We start from the raw sequence: 9,622 nt of genomic DNA on the forward strand, positions 1-9,622 counted from the left end.
CCAATTAATATTGTTGTCACCGTTTGACTCAGGTCCGACAACAATACTCTCGATCCCCTCCCCCCCCCCACCCAGTCAGGGAAGGAGAGAGAGAAAAGGAGAGAGACTTGGCTGGATTGAAAACTAAACTACACAGCTTTAATTAAAACACTAATGAATCACACAAGAAAATATATACAATTATATACAGATATATTCAGATATGGGCAAAAGCCTCTCGCCTCCCCCCCACCCCCACAGCACTCCCCTGAACTGGCAAGAGTCCCGAGAAATCCCGGAGCCGCTGCTGGAGAAAGCGGAGAGTTATGAGGGTCAGGAGAGCTCGAGCCTAAGGGTCGGCGGTGATGGATGAGCAGAGTCCTCCCCGGACGCCGGCCATGGACGGAAGAGAGCAGGCGAGAAGAAGGAGGAAGCTGTCTTCTAAGATCTCTGTCCTTCCTCTGAGCTTACGTAGATATATGGAATGGAATATCTTTGGCCAATTTTGCTGTCTAACTCAGCCTCCCACGGGGGGGGGGGTCAGAGATCTCCCCATAGTGTCTGAGCCGGCAGAGTGAAGGTGTAACCTTGAAGCCTCAGTAGTTAGAAAAACATTCCACTGTCTTATCAGCCTAGCAGAACACACAGTTGCTAGCTAAAAGAAAGCTTACTGAAGGAAGAAAAAGTCAGTGAAAAGAAAAATTGGCTTAATCCTGGCTCAAACCAGGACATCCCTCTTTAAAAAGAGCCATCCTCCCAGAGCCAAGCAGTAACAACCATTTGATCTAAGCTCATGAGGCTGTGGATTAGGTGGGTCTACACTGCAAAGACTAAACAATTGATACTTAACCAAGCAAGCTTGAAATGAGCTTCTTTGGAGGCCATTAGCAAGCAGGTGAGGAGACACTGCAGGTTGCAGATGGCTCTCAGCTTCTGGGGAGGTGTGGGGGGTTTCTGCCCATCCTGAACCCTGTACTGCTGTGTGAGATGCAGGACAGACAGGACAAGCAGTGCTCTCATCCTCTTGCACCATGAGCTGAGTCTAGCCTGAAGGAGTGATGCTGTTTGTACAGCAGGGAAAAAGCATCTGGCCCGTCGCAGAAGGGTTGAGTTGTTGCTGCAGCAGCCCTGGGGTGAAGGAGGTTTTGGAACCCTAAAGGGGTGCTTCTGGCATAGCCAAAGGGGTGTTTATTATGCAAAGACAGTTGGAGAGGAAAGTTAAGGCATGCAAGAAGTGTAGGGAGGAACTTGGGAAGAGCACTGAGATGAACTGAAGACGGAGACTGGTGTGCTGAGGAAGCTGTGGCTCAAGCTTTCCTTCATGGTCTAGGTGGGAGTCACTGTCAGCATTTGAAAAATGACACAACAGTCCTGTGTCTTTCCTAAGGGGAACCAGATCCTCTCAGTGCTTTGTTGCACTAGAAAACAGGTGGGAGATCAGGCACTCTGCCAACTGAGTTTCTGAGAGTTGCGCTTGCTTGTGGAATTCCATGGCAAGGGTTCTCCTAGGTAAAATTAAAGTAGGTGTCTGAGACAATCACTTTAATCCTCACATCCCTTAGCTCTCAGATTGTCTGTACTTCCTCCGTAGCAATTGACACTTAAGCCACAAGTGCAAATTGCCACAGCATGTTTTCTTAGGTTTGATGGAATGAGGAAAGAGTTCAAATCACATTGATACCTCATCATTTTGCACTGCTAGTTAGCGGGAACCAACAAAATCAGGTACAGCCTTTCTATAGTAGATGTACAAGCAATCCATGAGATCAAAACCACTGACTTGATTTGTGTCAGGTTTTCATGATTAAGGCCATGTTTCTAGGACAAAAGGTGAACGCAGTCAAGCATCTTGGATGGCCCTCTGTTCTCTCCAGGCATTGCTGCAGTGTGAGATCTCTGACTGGTCCTGAAGGGAGTGGAGCTTGCTGGTTTGGAAAGGGTTGTGGTGTGTGGCGCTACCTTGGTGAGCTCCTTGTATTAGGCCACCGTTTCTCTGCAGATACAGTGCTGACAGAGGCAAAGTCCTGAAGAGTACGTGTGACCCTGAGGTAGGAGGTCTCCCTGCTCCAACTGCCCCGCTGCACAGTGGGCCTTAGGACACTGGATTTCACCCTTAGCCCTGTGTGTAGAGCAGGTGAGTATTCCTAGTGGAAGTTTTCTGGTTTACTGGGGCAGAGATTCCTTTCCACACTGCCAGGAGAGGGCTTAAAAGCACTCTTGAGTTCCCTGTTCAACATGTGTGAACAGTCATAACTTCTCTTTAAAATGCATAAAATGGAGCCTTAAATAAATCCTCATTCTATCCTGTGTGTTGCTAGGTGTAAACAAGCAGAACTCTCTCCCTAGGTATTGTGTGCCTCTAAAAAAGGGTGAAATAACCTGGAACACCTAGTTTAGGCTCTGTAGGACTCTGTCACTCAATGAGCTCTTTGCTGCAGAGCTCAGAAAAAATCTTCTAAAATTACATTAAAATAGCAGATGTTAAAAATATGCAGTCCAGGAGAAAGAAAGGTCCCCTGCCCCTTCCCAAAAGCACAGAATCATAGATAACATGAGTATATGACACCTGAGTCTGTGCCTTTGTGCAGTTGAACCTTTTATGTCACCTGGACTTAGTGGTGATAAAGAAACTAAACTGAATGTGGCTTGGAAGGTTTTGTCTGTATCTGCTTTCATTTTCAGTCTGAGGGAAGAAGAGCAGTGAGTGCTATAACAAAAGCACCAGGCACTACAGGTTGGATTTAGCCCTCATGTAACCTAGCAGGGATCCTCTAAAGTCAGAGGAGTTGCATGGTTGCATGCCTGCTGAAAGCATGTCCCATGTCTCTGGTATATGTAAATTAACAGCTAATCATGTTAATTGCATTCCCAGTTGAAGTACAGGATTGGATGATGCTGGTTGTAACTTGTTGAATATCAGCCAATTGAGACAGAGGAAATGTGCAGTATCTGTGAGACACGTGCAGAGATTCTTAGAGGATACTGTTAGATTGCTACTACTGGAAGCATCATGTTCTTTGCCTTGCAGAATTCCTTGCATGAGGAATGAGCTAATGCAGAGCTTACTGCAGGCTTGATGGCCAGGAACAGTAGGCATCAAGATACTAGCAGAGCTGCTGTGGTTTTTTATATATGTATGTAAATAATTCCTGTAACATGTGGTGCTTCACCAGGAAGTTGGGGTGACCTTGTAGCCTGTCTTGAAGCATAGTCATTAATCCACAAGAATTGAGCAGCCACAATTTCTCCTCTGTTTATACAAAACAGAAGAGGAGGACAAGGCAATCTCTTGGAAAGTACTATATAGAAGCTTGGCTTGGGTGAGAAGTGTGCCCTTGCCACCAAGAGGTATGGAACCCTGGGGTGCATTAGGAAGAATGTGGACAGTAGATTGAGAGAGGTCATTCTCCCCCTCTACTCTGCACTAATGAGGCCAGATCTGGAGAACTGGGTCCAGTTCTGGGCTCCCCAGTTCAAGAGAGACCCGGAACTACTAGAGAGAGTCCAGCAGAGGGCAATAAAGATGACTGGGGGATTGGAGCATCTCCCTTACAAGGAAAGGCTGAGAAAGCTGGAACTCTAACCTGCAGAAGAGAAGGCTGAGATGCACCATAAAGAACCAAGGGCTGAATTCTTCCTTCATCTACACTGGCACGACTGTACTGGCTCCAGTTGGACTGGACTGGCACCGCAAAAGCAATTTGTTCTTCCCTGTAGAATTTCCCTCAACAAAACAGCAATCAAGCTTCCTGTCAGAGTAGCTAACCTCAAAAAACCTTGCGTTTGTCTGGAGACATCAACATATATTTGTGGAGAAAACCTGAAGAGTGTTCAGGTTCCTCAGCACTACATGCTTCAAGCAATTCAACAGTGGGAAAAAAACCACATTTCTAAGTGAGTATTTTATAAGCATTATTTTCTGCAGCCATCTGTATCTTTTTTCCCTGCTGTAACCACACATACATGACTCATGCCTAAGACAGGAGCTTGGAATTCCCATGTCCCAAGCTACAACCTAAAACAGCATGTTATCCAGTTGCCACAGTCTCCCCTCCTGTTTTCAGTCCAGCATTTCACAGAATCAGGGAATTGTCAGAGCTGGAAGGGACCTCCAGAGATCATCCAGTCCAACTCCACCCCTAAAGCAGGATCCCCTAGAGCACATTACTCAGGGCTGCATCCAGGTGGGTATTGAATATTTCCAGAGAAGGAGACTCCACAACCTCTCTGGGCAGCCTGTCCCAGGGCCCTGTCACCCACCTAGTAAAGAAGTATTTCTTCATATTTAAATGGAACTTCCCATGTTCCAGCGGGTGCCTGTTGCCCCTCCTCCTGTCGCTGGGAACTACTGAACAGAGTCTGTCTCCATGCCTCTTGCACCCACCCTTCAGATACTAAACAGCTTTGACTATCGCAGCGTCTATGTGTGTAACATGCAGCAGATGAACACCGAGGATACCCACAACTCCAGTTTGTAAGGCCACATGTAGCAAGAGTTAACTATGGAAAAGTAATCTAAACACAGCAGGAAGTTCCAATCTGCTGTTACCAATAAATGTTTGATTCTTCTGTTTTATTGTGCATTTGATGGAATGAGAAGGGCACAGGTAACAGATGTTAGGTACGCCAGGTTTCCAGATACAATAAGATGGCTAAAGTAAAAGTTGTTGCACTCAGGTCTTATCAAAATATCTTCTAATTAGTACTGTGTGCAGGCTAAATTTCTGATGTTTTATTGCCAGTTCTTTATGCAGTAAGTAGGGCAAAAAGGTCTTAGGAAACTGTCACCACATCTGTTCTCTCTGTAGGCTTGCAGTCTTGTCTCTTTGCATTTTTCTTCCTTGCTCCTAGAAACTGGGGACATTTCAAGGCAGTCAGCACAAACTTTAGCAAGTGAACCCAGACTCCTCTAAGGAAAATTCCCACCCAGAGTTAGTCCAGCTGCACTTGCTTTAGAAACCCGTCAGGACACTTTTTCTTAGAAAGGCAGGACAGCATTGCCAAGGATACTTTCAATCCTTAAAAAAAAAGATTTACTGTGGCTTCAGTTTTTAAAACTGCTTTTAAAGAGATGAGGAAATTATAATTTAATTGGATGACTCGCAGAGCTGAAAAACTGGGTGCAGACCTGTATCCTTCTGGATTGCACTGCTAAACTGGGGATTTCTTTCCAGTGACTTCATTGCTAATTTACATCATTTCATTTGACAAACGTGTCAAGTGTGGTAGCTCCACATAGGCTGTAGCTGGTCTCGCATTATCTTGGAGCTGGAGGGGTCCGCTTGGGTGTCAATTCCTGACCTGATTCCTGAGGCTGCAAACATCATGCTTGCAAGCAGCAGTTGTAAAGGTGTTGGTGGCACAGACAACTTCTCATGAAGAGCTGAACTCAGATCACTGCCTTATTTCCCAAAGGTGTCAAAGAGTCATCACAAGACAAGTTCAAAGGTGATTTGAGAAGAGAATTAGAGCCCTATTGGGTGTTGGAACTTCCCATTTCATCCCAATCAAAGACTTGTTAGAATGAGACTCAAATCAGGGGGAGCAACTGTCAGTGCCCCCTTTCTCAGTAAGTAATAACTAAATATTCTGCTTTCCGTTTATTGTGGACAGTGTCTCAGCTTCAGTGAATGTCCAGAGAGTTGAGTACCTGATTGCACAACTGCAGAATTGCTTATTTTGGTTCTTATCTAAGCACCTAATGAAATGCCTGTAATGAGAACAAAGTGAGCTTTATGTAGGTTTATTGCAATAATTTTCTGTGTGGCTTTTGCCTGTTGCTTCGTCGGCAGAGGTGTTTATTTGGGGTTTCCTCTTTCTTTAAGATCTCTTGCCATTCTTCAGTAATGAAGCATATGCAAAGTAGAAAAGGCAAAACAACAACAAAAACCAAACCAAAAGAAAAAACAAACCACACAAATGCTCAGAGGCCCTAAGCATGACTCTTTAGGTTTGTAGTTGCCTGTAACCTGTGCTTGGTGGGCCTGGGTCATATTTGGTCATTGACACTGAGATACGAAAATCCAATTTTTAAGGTAGAGCTGGATTTTGATTTCTCACCCAGTGCCTTAGGATGAATCTTCATTCTTAACGGAGGAACTCGGTGTCTGCAGATGGTAATCCAATGGGAGATCAAATCAGGTCTGTCAACTTGCTGATATCTGAAAACTGAGTGGATGATGAAAACTTGAAGCTGTTTTTAGAGCAGATGAGCAGCACAGAAGCCCGAGTCATCTCTGTCATGTCAGGATGTTCTAGGGAAATTTCATAAAAACAGGCTTGGAGAGAAAACTGTTACCATAACAAATGGATGGTGACCAGTGATAGATTTGGTATCAATTGTACAAAGAGGATTGAGCAGGCAGGTTGCATGTAGATTCTTTAGCAGTGCATGATCCTAGTGTGTGAAGAAGTCACATGTCACAAAGTTTTGCCAGTTTTCTTTCTTGCTTTTTTCTGAGATGGTTACCTGCCCCACTGTCCTTGTGCTGAGGATATTTCTAACCATTTGTTCATGACCTGCTTATTCAGTCTGTACTGATGGTTCGTTTTCTCTTCAAATCATCACTTTCCTTACCCATCAACAAGTTGTTCTCCCTGTTCATATTTTGAGAGCTATTTTGGACATCGATTGAGAGACATTTTGAGCTGTGAATTGCCCTGAACTCATTATGCAACAGCCTCTACCACAAGGAGGCATTGTCCCCATCCAGTATCTAACCCATGCCCCCTTAGTTCCAGTTGCTAACTTTGAGCCATGTAATGGGGAGGGTAAGGAGACAGGTTCATTAAGGTATCGGAGCAGCTAAGTGTGGGTAAATTCCTATGAGGGATTTGCACAATGTCACAAAGGGGACTGTTTGTCAGTGAGGAAACCTTAGCTCCTTTGGGTGGCTTTTGAGCACTGACCCCGAGAAGCAGACAGTAAGAAGCCACAATAAATCTAACTAAAGCTGTGTTAGCAGAGGAGTGTGCTAAGCCTGCGTTTAGATAAGGAAGCTGGTGCTTAGCTAAAAAAGTAGCATTTTGACAAAGGCAGCCAAAGAGCAGCTGTGCTTGGATCACGACTGGCGCGTTAGCAGGTTAAGGGAACTAATGAAACAGGAGCAGGATTCGCGTGGACAGTGAAAATGTGTATAAAAGGCAGCCTGTGTATAAAATAAACGACATTTTGCTTGCATCAAGCTGCGTCCCGTCTCTCAATTGCCGCACTTTTGTAAAATCGATTTGGCATTTGCATGTACATTTAGGTGTCTGAAATACCCTTGCAATCCAGGCTTGATCCCTCTGGTTCCTAGACGTGTAAGTTTGATTTGCAGATCCAGGGACATTCTGTTCAGTCTTTGCATGTAGCCTATATGTATATACCCACGTGTATACGTGTGGATTCCAGACCTCGGTTATTTTGTCTCTATCTGTAGCATCTGTATCTATACCTCTACACACACGTACCCATACAGAAAGTCTTACCTTCTGATGACATCTGTGGCAAGGCAAACTTACCAGGGCTTGGGGTAAGAAGGAGATTCTGAAAATGGTATTGACAGCATGTAAACATGGCGTCCCTGGTTTCTGTGAAATACAGACGAGTGGCTTTCCCTGTTGGTTGTCCCATGATTCCTACGTGCACGGAGCATCTGCAGGTACCTCGCCTGGTGTCTGGCTTCTGTATTAGCCATTCATTGCCGCAGCTGCAGCCTGAGCAGTCATCAGTGTTGCTTGTTTGTCTGTAATTCTAGAGCTTTTGTGAATTTCAGAAATGCAAGGATTGGGTGCTATTTGTGTCTGACTCTCCAGGCTGACTTGTTAGGGATGCTCTCCTGTTGGCTTTCCTTTTGGTGGTGAGGCTTGCACTCGAGGCTGCGTATGCAGCCCAGAACTGTCTGCTCTCCAGGTGTTAAGTGCCTGCTTGAAGTACTTAAAGCACGCTGCCACTCCTTCTGAGTAGGTGGTGGAAGGGATGGAATGAGATGCCCTGTCCTCACAAGTGATCCTGCCAGAGCTGCGCTGCTTTTCAGCTGGGTTGTATCCATGTTGTAGAGAGGATTCTCGTGCTGGGAGATCGCAATCTGGCACTCAGTACACCTCTGCTGTGCTCAGCCTGAGGAGCTGACCCTTGCTTTTTCCACCTGCCAAACTGCTAGAGCGTAGCTGGGAGCTGTTACAGGTGAACCCCACTCTCACTTTTTTCTTTGGTTGCTAAATTTTATGTATGTTAGTCCTACAGGAACAGTGATGAGACTGAGGTCATGGCACATCAGCATCTGTTACCTTTTAAGTATCTTGTCTGCCAAAGATCAGATTCATTTGTTGTCTCCCCCGTGCCCCCGAATTGTGCAACATAAAGCTGGTTTGTGCTCTCAGCAGCTAATTAATGGTGTCTTTCACTGAGACTAGCAGCAGCCCATCTGGGTTGCAGGCCATGTAACCCTGCAGCTGAAGGACTGAAAACTTCACAGCTAGCTTTACAAAGCTACTTCTTGCTTTTTGTTAAAGAAGTGGGTAGTATTAGGGCTGCCAGGAAGAGGTTCCATTGCAAGGCGTTTAAACTTCACGAGGTAGCAAAGTAAGAGTTTTGAGTGATCAGTAGCAGTCCCTGCCCCTTCATAACTGCTCCTACAGGTGGTACTTGGGGAAGGTGAAGTTTGTAGATGTATGCCCTAATGTGTCCATCTACCAAAGTCAGTTTGTTTCACCAGAGGTTGGTGAGCAGCTTTTGCCGTCCAGGCTGTTGGCACCAAGCTCCTGAAGTCCGCACAAAAGTGGCTGTGAATCCCTGTTCCATGCTGGCATGCATGCAAAACTCAGGTCTCTGAAACTCAGCTGGTGAGCCATGCCTTTGCTGCTTGTTCAGATGGGAAGTCCTCAGTGTCACTGAGTACAACTCTCCAGCTGTAGTGGCCACATCACATGTGCTCCCAAACGAGTTCTAAAACCAGCTTCTTCAAAAGGGCCGTGTTGCCAAGAGCTTAGAGGAGGTGAACCACGCAGGCTTTTACCAAGCTCCTGGATGAGCTGCACCCAAGTGTTTGGGGCAAGTGCTTGGGCTGCATTACTACTGCCAGCCACATCCAGTCAAGTTACTCAATCTACCTTGGTCGTTTTGTGAGTGGAGCTCAGCAGCAGGCATAAGGGACTTAGACACTAAATCCCAGAGCCCTTCTATTTCCCTGTGTTCTCCGGCATGTGCTATAACTGGGCTGACTCTCCGTTGGGTGTTGGGTTGGATGGGCTGACCGACTTTCCGACTGACAGAGACTATCTTGCAGACTCTGACTGCCTTGGTTTTGCCTGGCCTGACATGTAACTGGCTCTGACAGACCATCTAACATTCTGAAGAGCTGTGACTGATTTTGCCTGACCGACCCTGAGTTTGACAGATCGAGACTGGCTGACTCTGACTGACCTTGGCTTTGACACAATCCCTAACAGAGTGACTTTCTAACGGATTGACTGTCTGATGGACTCTGGCTGACCTTTAAGTGTGATGACTGACTCTCTGACACACTGGCACTGTCTGTACTCTGACTGACAGAAGGACAATGAAGCTGATGAAAGGTTTGGAGCACACATCTTACGAGGAGAGGCTGAGGGAGCTGGGCTCATTCAACCTGGAGAAAAGGAGGCTGAGGGGAGACCTTAT

Source organism: Apus apus, chromosome Z (genome assembly GCF_020740795.1).
Source record: "Apus apus isolate bApuApu2 chromosome Z, bApuApu2.pri.cur, whole genome shotgun sequence".
Lineage (NCBI taxonomy): Eukaryota > Metazoa > Chordata > Aves > Apodiformes > Apodidae > Apus > Apus apus.